The sequence below is a fragment of the Anomaloglossus baeobatrachus genome, chromosome 2 (genome assembly GCF_048569485.1).
Source record: "Anomaloglossus baeobatrachus isolate aAnoBae1 chromosome 2, aAnoBae1.hap1, whole genome shotgun sequence".
Lineage (NCBI taxonomy): Eukaryota > Metazoa > Chordata > Amphibia > Anura > Aromobatidae > Anomaloglossus > Anomaloglossus baeobatrachus.
In genome coordinates this window covers 462,506,621-462,526,577 of record NC_134354.1, presented here as the reverse complement: position 1 = coordinate 462,526,577, position 19,957 = coordinate 462,506,621, and the positions used below count along the sequence as shown (strand labels likewise).

The following is a 19,957-nucleotide window of genomic DNA, read 5'->3' as shown; positions in this document are numbered from 1 at the left end:
AGTACCCTGGGGCGATGGAGTCGGGCAGCCAGATGTTAGAACCCTCCATGGGTAGGAGGAATGCCTCGGGACTCAGTGATGGTGTTTGGGGAGTGCCGTGGGGAGCGAAGGGGGTCACTTACGTACTCACTCAGTCCATTAAGCTGACACCGACAACTGGATAAACAAAAGTTCTGGATACCGCTGTCACTGAGGGGAGCTAGTTCGGGTCCTGTCCCCAATGGTGCTGCCTGGTAATCCGTGACCTGCCTCCTGGCACTAAGTTTACTTCTCTGTTAGTCCCGGTAGTATGGAACTAGTCGGGTCCTACTCCCCACTATGGCTAAGTGTGGGAGCTTGCTCACAGGGTTCACGCTTGGGATTTCCTGGACTGTTTTAGTGGAAAGTCCTATCCCCCTCGTTGCGCTAGTACCCCGATTTTGGAGCGGATGGAGAGCGGATCTTGAAGGCTCTGTTCTCGTCGGGTAAATTGTCAGGTTGCCTGAAGCTACTCCCTAACCTAGGGTCCACGTACCCCGTCGTGCCCTGGTCCCAGCCCGGTGATGGTGTCCTCCTTGAAAGTTCAGTGCCCCTTGCCACGATCCCCTGCGACTGTGGGTCCAGCTCCTTCTAGGCCCAAACCACCATCTGCTACCTAGATGGCTTCCAAGGAGCCCAGCTCCTGACCTCCTCTCTCCTTTACTTCCAAAACTACTCTCCCTACTCCTGACCTCCCCTAACCAACCCCCCAAATGGGCGACCCTATTCCACTCAGGTCAGCCACTGGTGTGTCTGGTGAGTGTGGTGCAGAGTGTACCTAGGATTTTAATTAGCTGATGTAGGCAACACCATATAGTTGGGGACCCATAACCAAGAAGGAGGTGGATATTTTACGGGAGGGCAGATTGCACAATAAACCGTGACAACCTGATAGTCCAGGGGCATCACACATGAATACCTTTTTCATTCATTTTTTCTTCTAGACTCTGGGAAAAACATATGATGAAAATGTCACAACATGAGTATGCTGCATTTGTAGACAAACTGCTGAGACCTACAAAATTTACCAAAAAGATGAAAAAAAAATTACACAATAAAAGTACTGTATATAGTGCAATTTTTTTTTAACTCACGACCAACTGCTGAGTGCAGCATCTGTTTTGTTCATATATATATATATATATATATATATATGTGTAAAGCAAAAAAAAAACCGGGAGAAAAATTGCAATTTGTTCAAAAAACAATCTGTGTTAAACTTTATTGCTTCTCACTTCTGCATCAGGATGAGTAGCACTGGTGACGTTGTGTCGGTAGGTACCTGACAGGGCACGTGCGCAGGTGGCAGGTCTCATGCACTTGTCCTATTCATTAGTATAAGATGTACAGTATGCACGATATCTAACGACCATGTCTGTATCATGTTAGGTACCTGCTCATGCATTGCCATTAGCGCTTCTCTTCTCCCTATACTGAAGTGGGTAGCATTAGAGACCCTTTTAGCAGTTACAGTGAAATAAATGACCAATTAATTCAAACATAAGATATACCCAACATGGCTGACTAGCTGATGATATCTGGATGTGTGGTGCCCATTGTGGAGGAGTTGTGATGGTGTTGAGGTACTATGATGTTGTGATGGTGTTGAAGTACTATGTTGGTATTTGCACAGACCTGAACACCCACCAGAGTGTAACGGGGTGCCAGGGGTGCCTCTGGCCTTGTAGTCGTGGCCCTTGCAATCAGGCTTACCCCTGGTTCCACCGTCACTATGGGGACAGGAGATGACTTGGTGGGGCAGAGTGTGGTGGTGATGCAGATGTTATCCGGCGCACAAACACTCTTCAGGCAGGGTTCGATGCAATGAACAAACATTCTTTTATTCTTCACAAAAAGTCCCAAACAAAGCAATAAAGGTGATGATACGCTTTCTTAGCTGGGGGAAGCCTGTCCTTGCGTCCCCTCCAGTGGGGATGTGCCTGACTACTCCACTTCGCCCGGCTCCCACTTCTGGCTACCCACAGCCCGGACCCACACCGGACTGCTTCACACTATGAGGTTCCGCCCGCTCCTTTTCTCACCGGCTTCCCTGATTTCCAGCTCCCACACTCTGCCCCGGCTCTGCTGCTCCGCTCCTGTCCCCGAGACGACTGCTCCCTTGATCTAATCTTTTCCTCACACCCTTGCTCTCTCCTCCCCTTGTCTCTGCCGGCTCCTCCTCCCCACTGTGGTGACAGCCGTCCCACCCGGCCACTAGGGGTACCCTAACACAATACACATGCACATACAAATAAAACATTTTTATTAATAACATTTCCGGGTTAACTATGCTCCCTTTTGCAGGGGGTCTGCTCACCCACTGCATACCTCCCCTCTTAAAACCCGAGCCTCCCGGCACGGCTCTTACTTAAAACACACAGAAGCACGTAAAGTCTGCAATACCGTCCACAATAGGCGCAGCACCCACACAGAGGGCACCAGTCCCGCGCCCGGCGGTTTCTGCAGCGCTCCCGGTCTTTCTTTCAACTAGCGCCCGGAGGCTCAACAGCGCTCCCGGTCTTAGATGGGCGCCCGGAGGCTTGGCAACAGCGCTCCCGGTCTTAGATGGGGCGACTGCCCGTACAAACACACAGAAGGGGGCAACGGCCAGTGAAACTTTAAAAGAACTTCTGCCGGCTAAACGGCGCCGGACTTAAACAACAGATCAGCAGTGGTGACTTACTCTGGGGGCCAGGCCCTCTTCCATTCCTCCGCTTGGGCCTGGATGTATGCCCCCAGGGATTGTCCCGGCTGCCGACGGATCCTCTGGAAGGACGCAGGGGCGTAGGGTGGCCCCACGGGCGCAGCTGCTGCAGCTCCTCTCGGTGGTGAAGACGTCGCTGCCCCTGACAATCTTGCTGGTAACGGCGGCGGTGTCAATGCTGAGACTGGGTAGAGTGGAGACGGGTCCTCGTTTCCCGCTCTTAAACAGACTCCACCCCCAGCCCCACGCATCATCTTGACTCCTCCGCTGAGGTACTTCTTTTTCTTCTTCTTCCATGCCCTGGAGCTGGCGCCTCCCCTCTTTGGGCGGAGTACTCCGTACTTTCTCTTCGGCGCCGGCCAGCCCCAGGCTCTTCTTTTGGCGCCAATTCTTCGCGCCTTTTCTTCCTTACAGATAACGGCCTCCTTGCCGCCATCTTGTACCCGGTCCAACGCTACGGGTACTAGGTTCTCTTCCCACCACGGGACTGGAAATCCTGTATCACGGTCCGGATCCTGTGCTTCAGGCACGACCCGATCTCCAGCCTCCTGGGTCCCTGGCAGGGGACTCGGATCCTGCCGACTACGCCACATGTAACGGGGTGCCAGGGGTGCCTCTGGCCTTGTAGTCGTGGCCCTTGCAATCAGGCTTACCCCTGGTTCCACCGTCACTATGGGGACAGGAGATGACTTGGTGGGGCAGAGTGTGGTGGTGATGCAGATGTTATCCGGCGCACAAACACTCTTCAGGCAGGGTTCGATGCAATGAACAAACATTCTTTTATTCTTCACAAAAAGTCCCAAACAAAGCAATAAAGGTGATGATACGCTTTCTTAGCTGGGGGAAGCCTGTCCTTGCGTCCCCTCCAGTGGGGATGTGCCTGACTACTCCACTTCGCCCGGCTCCCACTTCTGGCTACCCACAGCCCGGACCCACACCGGACTGCTTCACACTATGAGGTTCCGCCCGCTCCTTTTCTCACCGGCTTCCCTGATTTCCAGCTCCCACACTCTGCCCCGGCTCTGCTGCTCCGCTCCTGTCCCCGAGACGACTGCTCCCTTGATCTAATCTTTTCCTCACACCCTTGCTCTCTCCTCCCCTTGTCTCTGCCGGCTCCTCCTCCCCACTGTGGTGACAGCCGTCCCACCCGGCCACTAGGGGTACCCTAACACAATACACATGCACATACAAATAAAACATTTTTATTAATAACATTTCCGGGTTAACTATGCTCCCTTTTGCAGGGGGTCTGCTCACCCACTGCAAGAGCATGACTACATTATTCCACAGTAGCGCGCCATCCCATCCCACTGCACACATATGGGCATTTAATTCAATCTCCAAAACCCATGTACCTATGTGGCAGCCTCCTACCTCTTTGGGTTCTCTCACACTGGTGTATAAATCGGACCAATGCAGATGCCGATATATATACGCAGTCAGATCAATGAGGCAGCGCATATCTGCAATTTTTCCACTGTATTTGGCATCAGAAAAAAAAAACCCACAGTATAATTCGCATATCAAACGAGAGTCCCCAATGCAAATCTATGGGTGCGACAAAAAAAACGGAAGTCACAGTGACCATCCGTATGGCGTCTGTTTTTACGGACACATTACCATTCTGTAGCATAAGACACTGTAAATGGTCCTGTAAATAATTGTAGAATAAGGGTTTCTGAGAAAAAAAACGCATGTCCTATGGATGGCGTATTGATGCTAGGCGAGAAAACAATCACACACTCTCATGGCATACGGAATACCAAACGGATTTCACTCACCCCACTTTTCTGGATGAGAATGGGACCGATTTTTTTATACGTTAGTGTGTGCGGATCCTAACAGTGAGTGAAACAATGGCAAGGGTTGTGTTAGCAAAGAAAATTAATGATTTGAACAATCTTAAATGCCAGCTTTGATTTTACATTTTGACCATTACTTTATCCATTATGAGAAAGTATGAATGTATTCTTATTTTTGGAAATACTTCTGTTATTTTAACTGGGCCATTGATTTAAATGGATCAAAAATGGATGTTTCTGTTTTGTGGGGATAACTTTTTCAGAGACTCCATCAGCAAAAAAAAAACCCCTCCAAAAAACATACTTGTGAATAGCACCCTAGCCTAAAATGGGCACATATTCTATCAGTAAAACAAGGTCTGAACGAGAGGTTGGTAAAAGATGAAAAGAAAACATTCTCTATGTAGGTTAAATGTAGTGTGAATAGAGGGCAGAGTTTCCAGGACTTTAATATTACTGACCTATCCAGGCCCACACAGATCTTATATTAAGGGCACGCTCACACAAGCGTGAAAAACGGACCAATGATAGTCAATGAGGGAGAGCAGTTGGTCAGCAGCATGCTGCAATTTTCTGCGAGAGCCGTTTCACTCGCACCCATTCAAGTGATCAGGTGTGAGAGATACATCGGACTGCACTCGGATGTCATCCCAGTGCAGTGCGATATACACACAGGCTGACAATGGAAGAGATACCTGGGGCCTCACAGGCCTGCTAGGTTATTTGTTTTCTATGGTAGATTTCTATGGTTGCGCGTTCTAGGGTTAACCACTCCCTCTCCTCCACAGCTGTGACCCGATTGCAAGATCAGGTCACAGTCACATGACACTCAGCTCACACTCGCAGCAGAGCCTGAGGCAGGGGTCATTAGCATATCACATCCGATGCTCTCGCATCGGATGTCATACATTCGCGTGAGTCCAGCCTAATGGACCTTAATGGATTAGTCATATTTAACTTTGAAATAACCTTTCTATTAGTTTTTCTCTGATCAGTGATTTTTAAAAATGTATAATCATACAATGATTTTCTTTTAACTATTCGGGGTCCAAGTACAAATGTTATTATAAAAAAAATGTATTCTGACAAAAGTTATTATTTCTAACTGATTTGTGACGCCCTGGACTATTCGGGTCGTCTCAGGATTCTGCACAATCTGCCCTTCCCGTACACTCAGGATTCAACCCCCCCATGGTTCTGGGTCTCCATCCTGCAGTACTGCCTCCATCAGCATTCACAAATCCTAGATACACTTTGCACCACACCTGTCAGGCACACCAGTGGGCTGCTTAAACAGGAATAGGGCCGCCCACCTAGGGGTCAGACAGGGAGGTGACAGGTGTTAAGTTAGTTGAGTGGTAGCCCTCGAGCTGTGAGGAGTTCTGAGGAAGCTGGGAGTTGTAAACTAGGTTGTCTGGACCTAGAGGAGTCTGAGCCCCGATCGCACGGGATTGAGGCTAGGTGCCTGGGACCTGTCTTGGAGGACAGTCAGCAGCCTGGTCCTATCACCGGTCCAGGACCGAAGACACGTCATGGTACACGGACCCTAGGTCGGGGAGAAGCTTCAAGCGATCCGGCAATTAACCTGCGGAGGACAGGGCCTTTATGGATTGTTCCCACGAAGCTCAGAGATCGGGGGCACTAGCGCAATGAGGGGGATAGGGCTTTCCAAACAAGTGGCCCACTGAAATCCCAAGAGTGAGCTCCTGAGAGAAGGCTACTTTACTTAGCCATGATGGGGACGGGGCCCAGAAAGCTCCAAGCTACCGGGCCACAACGGACAATCTAAAACTTTGTGCCAGGAGGCAGGTTACAGACCACCGGCAGTGCTGCAGGGGACGGGACGAGCTCCCCTCGAAAGGGAACGGCATTCAGAAACTTGGTTTACCCTGTTGTCAGCATCTGCTTCATTGCTGAGTGAGTACCCGACTGACCCCTGCACTGTGTCCCCGCATCACCATCCAGAGTCCCGGGGCCTACTCCTACCGTGGAGGACAACGTCACCTACCTTCCCCACTCCATCACCCCGGGTACTTCCAACGGCAGCGGCGGTACTCCCAATTACCGTACACCACAGGTGGCGTCACGAACTATACCAAATCCCCTGTAAATACTCCCTTTGCCATTTGAGTGTGGCCCCTAGCCCCCGGGTCCGGAGACCCTCGAGCTACGAGTAACCACCACCCCCGGATACGAGCGGTTCGATCCGCTGCAGGGGTGGCACAGATTCAGTATATACTGGATCATGCCCAACAGCCCAGGGGTGTAGCTGAGGAGGAGGCTGTCGGGGTTTTGTTCCTGGATGTTTGGTAATACAAAGTTTCATAAGCAACCTATAACACGGACATGATCCATGATCACTATCTGAATGAACAACATATTAGGAAGAGTGTGTTCTAAAAGGGGCCAGAATAAGCCCGAATTTAGACGTCTAAGAAACATAGCATGAATACAGACCAGGATGTCTGGACTGGCCACAGGTTATCTGACCTGAACTCATCAGCCTCATATACGCCTATAACTGTTGATTTCAGGTCATGAGACCAGCAACTACTCTGGACATTACGAGCTGTACTCAGTGTGTTATACGGACATCTAAAATGCCAAGAAGTACTTGTTAGAGTACTTTTCCACTTGCGTACAGCTTTCGATGCAAGAGCATCGGAAGCGATATTCTAATGACCCTCTGCTGCGGGTGTCAGCTGAGGGTCATGCGACTGTGAAGCGATCACAGCTGCGGGAAAATAGGGAGAGAACACTTTCTTCCCATCTCCTCCGCTGCCTGTCTCTGCGTACATTGCCCTGCACTCGTATTACATGCGACTACGGTGTGATGTTTCACATGCTCCCATAGACTTATATGGGGGTGTGTACCGCCCCGCGCTCGGCTGCGCTCGGATCCTGGCTCGTCGGTGGGTGGCTCGAGCGCCTCCGGACCTGGGGTCACTTCGCTCTGAAAAGGGCTGGCTCTTTGAAGGGTTAGATGTACGGCCGGAGCCGTGGTTTTTAGGTGAGTTTGTGACGCCACCCACGGGTTGTGGTAAATGTGGACACCACCGCTGCTGTTTACTAGGCACCCGGGGGAGATGTTGCGCAGCAAAGGTGTTAACCCCTCCGTGGGCAGGGGTGATGGCCCCGGGACCCGTTTGGGATGGTATGTCGGTGCTTGGCGGTCCAGGGCGGTGTGCAGCCCGAGGGCCCAGTTGTACTCACTATGATTGATGCACAAGAGTCTCTGGTAAACCAAGATGATGGTGGTCGGTGCCCGCAGCCGGCTGTGTCTGGTCCCCCTACTCGGGTTAGTGGTCTCCGCCTTTCTCCTGCACCTTGTACTGTAGCTCTGGGCTGCCTGTGCTTCAGCAACGGGAGCCCGCTCCCCGGCATTGTGTATGTCGGGAGAGCCCGTTTGCCCGCAGATGCTGGCCCGTGGGATCTCTCTGCCTATGCGGTGGCTTTCTATCCCCCTCGGTGGGCTGTTGTCTTCAGTCGGGACTTGGGTGAGAAAGGACCTAAAGTCCAGACCTCAATCAGTTAAATAACGTGGTCCACTGGTTTCTGGACCTCGCTTCAGGGTCTGAGTACCCCCCTTTGTGCTCCGGTTTCCAGTCGGTTCCCCGATTCGGTACAGGCGGGCCACTACCCTGTCCCGGTCCCTTACAATTCCACCGAGCCGTCTTCCCGCCTCCTGCAGGCTGAGGCCACCATATGCCTCCTAGCCAGAGGTGACTGGGCTCCGACCCAGACACCTGTCAGACTTTACTCCTCTCCTCCACTCTACTCAACTCCTCTCCACTGAACTGCCACTAACTGACTGCTGTTTTCCTGCCTCAGGACCTGTGAACTCCTCGGTGGGCATGTCCAACCGCCTGGGCACGCCCCCAGCTGTGTCCATCAAACCCTGAGGGAGGTGACTAGGGTTTTAAGGGTGGATGATGACACCTTTTTAGGGGATGGGTGTTATGCAAGGGCCTACCTGTGACTACCTGGCTAGTCCAGGGTGTCACAGGTGCATGAGCCGAGACTCGCTGCTAAACGCAGCATGCTGCGATTCATTCCACATGCTGCTGTGGCATGAATCAATTGCAGATGGACACTGCCCCATAGTTTTGCACTGGTGTGAGTGCAGTCCGATTTCTTATTGGATCCCATTCGCACATGAAAATCGTAAGTAGAACAGTACCCTTAGGATGAGTGTATAATCAGTCTGCTCACTGACTAATGCAAGTCAATATAGTAGGTCACATGAAGGTTTCTATACATGGAAAATGATTCACTAGTAAAAATCGCAGTATGCACTATGCTGATCCATTTCACTGATAAAATTCAACCACCATATTTCATAGCACTTTTCAGACATCATTATCATCATCATCAATGTCCCCTCTGGGGCTTACAACCTAAATTCCCTCACAGTATGTCTTTAGAGAGGTGTACCAGGAGCAAACCCACACAAACATGGGGAGAACATACATACTCCTTGCATTATACTCAATGGGTGTGTGTGTAGCACCCAGGGATTTGGGGTACTCGGTTCCGGGCATTGTACGTCTGGGGAATGTCACAGTGGTGGCTGTTACCCGGTTCCGTGCCCTGGGCTTTTTGTAATGGGGATATTTACAGGGGATTGTTGAATAAAGTTTGTACGTGATGCCACTTGTGGTGTTGCGGCTAAATGTAGGGAGCCGCCGCTGCAGAATGTTTCTACTGGGGCTGATGGTATTGGCAGCTAGTATGGTTGTCCCTCCGCAAGTAGGGATTTTCCCCAGCGGATGTATGGTGCAGTGGGCGTTGCAAGAAGGGAGACCACACAGGTATTCAGTGCAACTAGTTTACTCACTTTCTTGAGATGGTAACTGGGGGCCCGGTGCCAGCTGGTTTCATCTCCAGGTTCCCTTCGTCCCAGTGCCAGTCTTGTTATCTGGTACCTTCTTCCTCTGAACCTGTCTCTGGTAAGTGGGTCCCCGTGGTATAGAACACTGGGGATCCCCGTTCTGTGGTTTGTCCACTTCTGTCCGCCTGATGGTAGCGTGAACCCTGTGGGGTTGGAGTCTCTGCTCCTGTCCCCGATTGTCCCATTGCTATTGAGTCTTCGGATTCTTTAGGGTTAGCAAGGTCCTTGATGGTCCCCTTTGCTGTGCAGGTGTTAACAGGTCAACTTGAAGCTCTTTCCTGTCCTAGGGTCCTGTACCCCGTCAGTGCGTAGTTCCGGGAGTACTCCACCATACTCCACAGGCAACCACCTCTCCTGGGTACCAGGTCACCGTTATCCTGAGTCAGGGTGTCATTTCACTGCCACCTTTACACCTCTACAGTCACTAATGTTATTTCCACTCTCCACAGTCACTGCTGCTCTGACTACTGACTTCCTGTGTTCTCTCGGTCCACAGTCTGCCCCTCCCACCTGGTCAACTAGTGAACTGGAGAGGCTCCACCTTAAGGCGGCCATCCATGGTCCCACCCTAGCTGGGTACCATTGTATGGGGGATTGTTGGGGAGAACTGGGATTACCTGGGTTTTTGGTGTTACCGGCACTGGGGTTCTGGGTCCCTAAGGGGGTAGGCCCTGCATCCTTGTAGGGATGCAGCACCTTGTAGCACCCTGATGGGTTCAGGGGTGCTACAGGTGCATACTAGCAGCTTCAGTATGGCATCTGTTTTTTACTATTCCAGTGCAATTATCAAAATACAAATCAGTATTTAACCTTTTACTATTTGTTTCATTGCTAATGTAAAACCTGGATGCTGTACGGATGTCATACGGATGTAAAAACTGAACATACGGATGACATATGATCTAGAATGTTGCACCTTATGAGTTGTTTTTTTTACAAAGTTATAGATACACTGCTCAGCATTGACATTTCAACACGAAAAAGGAAAAGCTGTGGAATTATGCAAATCAAAGGATCAATAGACATGTTATTAATATGCAAATTGTGTAAACATAATTTTCAAAATATTTTTATTTATTCAGTTTTGAGTATGAGCACTACTTGCAGAAATAATGGCTCTTACGTGCCTTGGCATGATCTCAGTGAAGTTAATAATGGTTGTCTGAGGAAGGTTTTGTGATGTTGAATGTACTTGGGCATGCAAATAAGCAAGAGCTGCTGCTGGCAGCATCCTTTGCAACTGACAATCAATGGCATTCCAGATGTGCGAGATGAGAAAGAAATCCAGAGACACTACAGTCCATGGTAGAACATTTAGGGCCTGAAGGCTGCTCACAGTAGTATGATGTGAAAAGCAAAATAAGAGGCTAAAATAAAACTTTTATTATATAGTTATTAAAAAACCTATAGTGTAAAGGCCACTTTACACGCTGCAACATCGCTCAAGTGATCTCGTTGGGGTCACGGAATTTGTGACGCACATCCGGTCGCTTTAGCAATGCCGTTGCGTGTGACACCTATGAGCGATTTTGCATCGTTGCAAAAACATGCAAAATCGCTCATCGGTGACAAGAGGGTCCATTCTCAAATATCGTTGCTGCAGCAGTAACGAAGTTGTTCCTCGTTCCTGCGGCAGCACACATTGGTACGTGTGACACCGCAGGAACGAGGAACCTCTCCTTACCTGCCTCCCGCCCGCAATGCGTCCCGCTCATCTCCGCCCCTCTGCTTCTATTGGGCGGCGGTTCAGTGACGCAGCTGTGACGTCACTGTGACGCTGAACGAACCGCCCCCATCGGTTGTGCGATATGGGCAAATCGCTGCCTGTGGCGCACAACATCACCCAGACCCGTCACACTACTTACCTGCCCTGCAACGTCGCTGTGACCGGCGAAACGCCTCCTTTCTAAGGGAGCGGTTCGTTCAGCGTCACAGTGACGTCACAGCTGCGTCACTGAACCGCCGCCCAATAGAAGCGGAGGGGCGGAGATGAGCGGGACGAACATCCCGCCCACCTCCTTCCTTCCGCATTGCGGGCGGGAGGCAGGTAAGGAGAGGTTCCTCGTTCCTGCGGTGTCACACGTACCAATGTGTGCTGCCGCAGGAACGAGGAACAACTTCGTTACTGCTGCAGCAACGATATTTGAGAATGGACCCTCATGTCACCGATGAGCGATTTTGCACGTTTTTGCAACGATGCAAAATCGCTCATAGGTGTCACACGCAACGGCATTGCTAAAGCGACCGGATGTGCGTCACAAATTCCGTGACCCCAACGAGATCGCTTGAGCGATGTTGCAGCGTGTAAAGCGGCCTTTAGGTAAATAGGTAACCAAAAGCGTCCCTGGGTTACTGACAATATTTTACTTCAGATATAGACCACACACAAGTATAGAATATCTACAGTCATATGAAAAGGTTTCGGCACACCTATTAATGTTAACCTTTTTTCTTTATAAAAATTTGGGGTTTTGCAACAGCTATTTCAGTTTCATATATCTAATGGACTTAGTAATATTTCTGAATTGAAATGAGGTTTATTGTACTAACAGAAAATGTGCAATCTGCATTTAAACTAAATTTGACAGGTGCATAAGTATGGGAACCTCAACATAAAAGTGACATTAATATTTTGTAGATCCTCCTTTTGCACAAATCACAGCCTCTAGTTGCTTTCTGTAGCTTTTAATGAGTTCCTGGATCCTGGATGAAGGTATTTTTGACTATTCCTGTTTACAAAACAATTCCAGTTCAGTTAAGTTTGATGGTCGCCGAGCATGGACAGCATGCTTCAAATCATCCCACAGATGTTCAATGATATTCAGGTCTGGGGACTGGGATGGCCATTCCAGAACATTGTAATTGTTCATTTGTATGAATGCCTGAGTAGATTTGGAGCGGTGTTTTGGACCATTGTCTTGCTGAAATATCCATCCCCTGCGTAACTTCAACTTTGTCACTGATTCTTGCACATTATTGTCAAGAATCTGCTGATACGGAGTTGAATCCATGCGACCCTCAACTTTAACAAGATTCACGGTGCCGGCATTGGCCACACAGCCCCAAAGCATGATGTAACCTTCACCAAATTTTACTGTGGGTAGCAAAAGCTTTTCTTGGAATGCCGTGTTTTTTGCCTCCATGCATACCACCTTTTTGTAAGACCAAACAACTCAGTCTTTGTTTCATCAGTCCACAGGACCTACGTCCAAAATGTAACTGGCTTGTCCAAATGTGCTTTTGCATACCTCAGGTGACTCTGTTTGTGGCGTGCTTGCAGAAACGGCTTCTTTCGCATCACTCTCCCATACAGCTTCTCCTTGTGCAAAGTGCGCTGTATTGTTGACCGATGCACAGTGACACCATCTGCAGCAAGATGATGCTGCAGGTCTTTGGAGGTGGTCTGTGGATTGTCCTTGACTGTTCTCACCATTCTTCTTTTCTGCCTTTCTGATATTTTTCTTGGCTTGCCACTGCTGGGCTTAACAAGAACTGTACCTGTGTTCTTCCATTTCCTTACTATGTTCCTCACAGTGGAAACTGACAGTTTAAATCTCTGAGACAACTTTTTGTATCCTTCCCCTGAACAACTATGTTGAATAATCTTTGTTTTCAGATCATTTGAGAGTTGTTTTGAGGAGCCCATGATGCCACTCTTCATAGGAGATTAAAATAGAACAACTTGCAAGTGTCCACCTTAAATACCTTTTCTCATGATTGGATACACCTGCCTATGAAGTTCAAAGCTCAATGAGGTTACAAAACCAATTTAGTGCTTCAGTAAGTCAGTAAAAAGTAGTTAGTAGTGTTCAAAACAAGAAATTGATAAGGGTACCCATACTTACGCACCTGTCAAATTTAGTTTAAATGCGGATTGCACATTTTCTGTTAGTACAATAAACCTCATTTCAATTCAAAAATATTACTGAGTTCATCAGTTATTAGATATATGAAACTGATATAGCTGTTGCAAAAACCCAAATTGTTATAAAGAAAAAAGGTTAACATTAATAGGGGTGCCCAAACTGTTTCATATGACTGTATATAGCCCACCCAAAGACGCCAAAAATATATAACAAAATTAACAAAAAAACACAACAAAACAAACACAAAATTGTGTGATTACTTGAAACACTTGTATGGACAATGGTACAGCAAGTAAAAAAAAACAAATAATCAAAAAAACACAATATAACCAACCAAAATAACTATTGACAGTGGTCAACAATCAGATGACACCAAACTATTGATTGGCAGTACAAATGATAGGTAAGGAACCTATCACCGGATAGTTGGAGTATGGGGTGAGTCAGTGTCTCCTTCATATGGGTCCTCCAGCCTCCATAACGTTACTGACCCTATATATCCCTAAGAGACTCATCTTGACCTGTCACTCCAGAATTTCAGCCCTAACAAGGGCAGACCACATCTAACCCTATTGTTGAGCCCCTATAAATTCCCTGGCCTCATCCCAATTTATAGGGGTTCAACAATAGGGTTAGATGTGGTCTGCCCTTGTTAGGGCGGAAGTTCTGGGGTGAAAGGTCAAGATGAGTCTCTTAGGGATATAGAGGGTCAGTAATGTTATTGAGGCTGCCAATGAAGTTTGGTGTCATCTGATTGTTGACCACTGTCAATAGGTATTTTGGTTGGTTATATTGTGTTTTTTTGATTATTTGTTTTTTTACTTGCTGGACCACTGTCCATACAAGTGTTTCAAATAATCAAACAATTTTGTGTTTGTTTTGTTGTGTTTTTTTGTTAATTTTGTTATATATTTGTGGCGTCTCTGGGTTGGCCATATAAATATACTATACTTGTGTGTGGTCTATATCTGAAGTAAAATATTGTCAGTAACCCAGGGAAGCTTTTGGTTACCTATTTACCTATCACTATAAAATTTTTAATAATTTTATAATAAAGGTTATATTTTAGCCTCTTATTTTGCTTTTTACATCAATTGGATAAGTGGCTCCTTTTTGATTATCTGCTGCTTGAGTCACAGTAGTATGAGCAACATGCGGCCTGACATTGTTGAGTTAAAAATGGCTTCTGGGACATTTTTAGGTTCCCTCATGAAGGCCTCTTCTAATGTTACCCACGTGGTCTCCAGCACATCACCAACTATCACTGCATTTAAGACAAAAGCAGAACTCATCACTGAAAAGGATAGATATCCATTCCAGGCTCCATTACCATCTTGCTTTCACCAGGATAGCTGTTGGTAATGGTGACCTAAGGTCAATGGAACACCTGTAGCTGGACGTTTAGCTCGAAGCCCAATGTTGTGAAAACACCTTCTGATGGTTGTGTAGACACTGTTTTCTGATTTAGGCCTGACATGCAATATCTAGTTTCACTTTCAGTACAAAATGGGTCAGTATGCGTCATTCTTCAAATCTGGGGAGTCCACATGGGCAACACAATGAAGAGGCTTTCACAGGGGAAGATCACAGCAGTCCTCTTCCCGTGTTTATAGTGTGGGGTAGCATAATATACAGTAGCTTGTTTTCTTGAATCTTTATTCCAGGTACAGTACAGATCAGCATTACATTGATTTGGTTATGAAACCAGTGGCACGGCCATTTCTCCAACGTAACCACAGTGCAGTTTCTCAGTTCAATAATGGCAGGCCACATGTTGTCGTGCAACTGAGCAGTCTGCATAGCCTTAACATGCTATCATGACCTGCAGCATCTCCAGACTTGTCTTCCATTGAGCACATCTGGGACATTATTGGTCGGCAATTGCAAAGAGAGTTGCCAGCAGTCGATCTTGATGAACTGCATGTCTAATTGCATTCAGCATGGCAGAACATTCCTCCGACAACCATTCATAACCTATTAATTAATAGTATGTCAAGATGTATAAGTGCTTGCATTTCGGTGCTTCTATAAAGCCATTAATTTCATAATTACAGACATCATCATCACTCTCCACATTGGGGCTCACAATCAAAATTCCCTATCACTATGTCTTTACACTATGGGAGGAAACCAGAGTATCCCCACACAAACAGGAGGAGAACATAACAACTCCTGGTAGATGTTGTTCTTGGTGTGATTTTAACCCAGGACCCCAGCGCTGCAAAACAACAATGGAAACAACTGAGTTTGTGTCTAATCATGGCTTTCATAATCGATACTAAATAGATCAAGTTGTTTAGAAAAATGTAATTTCATTTTTTTTCATCATTTGCATATCATTAACTTGTTTTTCGATCTTGTGATTTTTATAATTTTTCTTCTTGATGTTGTAATCTCAATTATGAGTATATTATATTGTTGTTATTGTGAAAAGTATTAGGCGTATCATTATGCAGCTGTTGGTGTGTATGCCACACACCTGTAGTGAATTTTAATTTTCTAAACCTTACACGTTCCCGATGACCCATAGAACCTACTAATCCGGCATGTAATTTGCCCTGTGTTGAAGAGTTAGTAAATTAGAGTCAGTCATTGGTGCGACCTGTGCTGCTGCACAGGGGCCTAAGGGATTAGGGGCCCATTTCTACCTCCAAACCAGGTGAAATTGTGCATTATGATGAGTTACTGGACTGCAAAGGGCCCATGCATTGTTCTTGCACAGGGGCCCTTTTTTGTCTGTGTCCGCCAGTGATTAGGCTATGTAATAGGAAGTGTACAAAATGAATAGAAAGCTCTAATTCCTGTTCCTTATAATCTATAGAAAGAGTTTTACTTTACCGGGCTTTAGAATTGCGAGAGATCAGAAGTTGATAAATGCAGCATATTCCGCGGATATGGTGCTCTGTTTCTCAGTTCCTCCTTTCAGCATATATATTGAATTCAGGTAATCCAGGTTTCCAGTTTCACAGTATAATCTGTTTTAATCCCATAAACTGCAGGAAAAGAAAGTTTATCCCATACTGGACTGTTCAGGTGATTTCAGAAAATATACTTCATGCTGAAGAGCCTTTTGTCTTAAAAGTTCTGGCTGCTGCATATCATGCAGAATAATCCGGTGTAACAAAAAGCTGACAATTCAAAGAGAAAATGTCTTTAAAATGTGAAAATCTTGTAATTCCAGGAAGCAGCGAGCTATTCTGCTGATACGAGTCTGCACACTGCCTCCTACACACGTACATGGGAGTTAAGGAAGAAGATATGAGAGCTGAAATCCATGACACATTATGTTAAGCCAATAATGACAGGAGTGTCAGCCAATGAAGAAACCGGAAGGAATGTGTATAACCTGAAAGGAATGATAGGTGAGTCAAGCCGCAGTGCGAGGAATGCTCCTATGTAACAATGTGATTATCTCCAGCAATGCAGGGATCACCAGACAATGCAAACTACAGCCAAAATCTGACAGATTGCACATTATACAACTGCAAATTACTACCAAGGCTCGTAGGAACGTATAGCTGTGCAGTATTATTGGATGCATGGTTTGAAGATGATAAAAAGGACATAGTCTGCACAACACAGTGAAGCGGACGCATCAAAACCTATATGGCTGAAAATTGGCATAACATCTTTGAAAAGTTGCAGTATTTTGGTGCACAAAATGTGGGACTTTTGATGCGTTTACACTAGTTTGAATCAGCTCTACCGAAATCAGCAGTACTGGGGAGGAGCAGGGGCAGGACATGGCCACACCTGACTACCCAGTTCATCAATACACCAGATATTCTACTCCACTTGGAAGCACACGCCACTCAGAAGGTCTCACATAAGGCTGCTTTCACACATCCGGCTTGAGCTCTGCGGCTCAATCCGGCTGTGGAAGCTATGCAACGGATGCGGTGAAAACACCGCATCCTTTGCATAAGTTTTTCCTTTGCGGCCCGTCCGGTTTTTGCCGCTTGCGGCATGCTACTGAGCATGCGCAGTGGCAAAAACCGCATGCGGCGGACGGATGCGGTTATTGCCGCATCGCGCCGCATCCAGCCGCCATAGGCATGCATTGAAAAATGCGCCGCATCGGCCAAATGCGGCGCAATGCGTTTTTTTTTGCCGCACGAAAAAACGTGCCAGGCAACGTTCCATCCGGCCGCCGCATCGGCTAAATCTGCCGCATGCGGCAAAAACCGGATGGAACGCAAGGCCATGCGGCACAATGCGGCACTAATTAAAGTCTATGCAGGAAAATCGCAACCGGCAGCAAAAAAAAAACGGTTGCGATTTTCCTGCAAAGTGCCGAAGTGTGCCGCATTGCAGAAACCGGAGGTGTGAAAGCAGTCTTACCCATTCACTTTTGAAAAACATGGTGGAGCTGGAAGGACTATGGTGGAAATGACAAAAGTCATCAAATTTTTGCGCAACTACAAGTTGTTTGCAACAGTTCAAGCTGTTTTATGCCAGAAAACCATTGTAAACTGCAAGATAAATGCGCCACAGTAACGTTTTAGATGTCCAGTACATCCAGCAGTGTAATGCTTGCGGGGCGAGCAAAGGGTTAGTGGATACACAGGACCAAGGCACTGATTACTGGTCAGGAGGAGCATACCTGAACGGCTAAAGAGTCTTCACTAAAGCCACTGGTGGTGGAGATAGGCTAGCGCCTGTAGGTAGCCGACAAGAGCAGCACTAGGAGATCACAGTATCTGTGGAGCAATGGAGCGTTGGGGGACGGCGTAAATCGGCAGGAGGGACAGCCCGCACCCATGGATAATTTACAAGAATTGCATACCAAAAGGTATAACTTTATAAAGTATTTAATTTGGTTTAAAAGGGGGCACAAAAACTATAGGAACCTTGCTAGAATGCAGCCCAGGAGCTGCAGAAGGGGAAACTTTTAGGTTTAAAGCTAAATTTCTGCTGACAGGTTCCCTTTAAAAAGTCACTTTTGACTTTTAGGATTGCTACTTCCAATAGGTGGCGCTAGAGTTTGTCTTCTTCCTCCTTGGAGAGACAATCTGAAAAGTCAAAAATTGTTAAATGATACAGAAGGAGGCAGCACTCTTGGAATTGCAAAGATATTGTGGTGTGATCACAGAACCATCAAACGTTTTGTTGCAACTTGTCAAAAGAGTCACAAAATACGTGTTGAGAAAAAAATATGCACATTTGTGGTGCCCCTGACCTGGTCAGGCACCACTGAGTACTGCACCCATGCTGGGGCAGTGCTTCCAGGTAATCCTAAAGGCTGGAATAGGGTGTGTACAGACACATAGCATAGCAACCAGGTCTCCCACACCTTCAGAGGGGACCCTTGGGTAGACTCAAGAGGGGGCTTGCCTCCACATCTTTTCAAGGGGTGTAGTAGAGGGGCTGGGAGCTAAAGTTGCAGAGGCTGTCAGGAAAGAAGGGAAGTGAGCCAGTCTGGTAGCGGTGAGCGGCGGTTGCTAGGAGACGCAGGTGCGCGCACACCCTGCACGTGAAGTAGCCGTTAGCGGGGGAGAACGGTTACCAGTCAGTCAGAAAGACGCTGAGGGAGTCAGTCGGTCGAGTACAGGGACTCCTGGTGACTAGGCACGCACGGGATACAGGTTCCCAGAGCAGGCTCAAGTTTAACTACCTGCTAAACCTGCCGGTGACGGGAACTACAAGTCGCTCACCACCCATCTAGAGTCCGAGCCTCAGCAGCAACGAGGGGGCCCATAAGGGGGATCGAGCCTGGAGCCATCTCACTTGGTCCACACTGCCGGCAAATGGGCCAAAAAAAGGAGAAAAGGCAGTAGCGACTTCCCTGGATGAATCCCAAGGTACTTCAAGTCAGGGGTTATCCGAAACAAGAAGTGCTAGGAAGGCGAGTTAATGGTTACCCTTAGACCGGCCTAAAGGATACCTGGTTTCACCTGGTTTAATCTCAGCATTGCCCGGGTACCTCACAAAACACATGAAAGTGAGTAAAGATCCTTTAAAAGACATTTTGGACTGAGACTGAGTTATTCTGGGACCTGTTGTTCTACATACCCGAGCCCCTGGGGCCAGCCTCACTCACGGGAGGCCACACCATCCGACTGCAGATCCCATCAGCCCCAGACACTCGTTAAACCTGCAGTGGCGGTCACCCATAACCCTGACCGCAAACCGTGAGTGGCGTCACGGTAATAAAAACTAACTTACCTGTTGCCATATATCCCAAAAGAAGACCCTGTGGCATCCCTGAAGGTGGAATGATGTCCCTGGGGCGACTGCTGCAGGTGGGCTTCACACATTAACTGCCAAAGATATGAGAAGAATCAAACCTTAAAGGGAACCTGTCAGGTCCAATATGCACCCAGGACCACGAGCAGTTCTGTGTGCATATTGCTAATCCCTGCCTAACCGTGCCTGTATACACTAGCATAGATAAATAGATCTTTAGAAAAAGTATTTCTAAAGATCTTTTACCGTATGCTAATGAGCGAGGGCAGTAGCCCCAAGGGCGTTGCTTCCCTTGCTAGTCACCCCCATTAGCATGTTAGTAGGCACCTGTGGGTGTGCTAACATGCTAATGAATGTGCAGTGTCAGAGGATGATATCACTCACCTCTCCACCTCCATCGCCGCTTCACGCTGGATTTCAGCTCAGTGCGCATGACCCCGGAGTTTAGGTCATGCGCACAATGAAGCCGGGTGTACGCGTCCTGGCTTAT

At 47.6% G+C, this 19,957-nt stretch overlaps 1 protein-coding gene across 2 annotated transcripts in view; it reads right to left on the bottom strand.

The window, feature by feature from the left end:
• The window catches only part of LOC142291653 (merlin-like), a 121,864-nt gene extending 105,329 nt beyond the window's left edge, over positions 1-16,535 (bottom strand). For both annotated transcript variants that reach the window (XM_075336331.1, XM_075336332.1), the window contains exon 1: positions 16,120-16,535. The gene's annotated coding sequence lies outside the window, so the exon portion shown is untranslated. The remainder of the gene's footprint in view (positions 1-16,119) is intronic.
• Between the last annotated feature and the right edge of the window lie 3,422 nt (positions 16,536-19,957).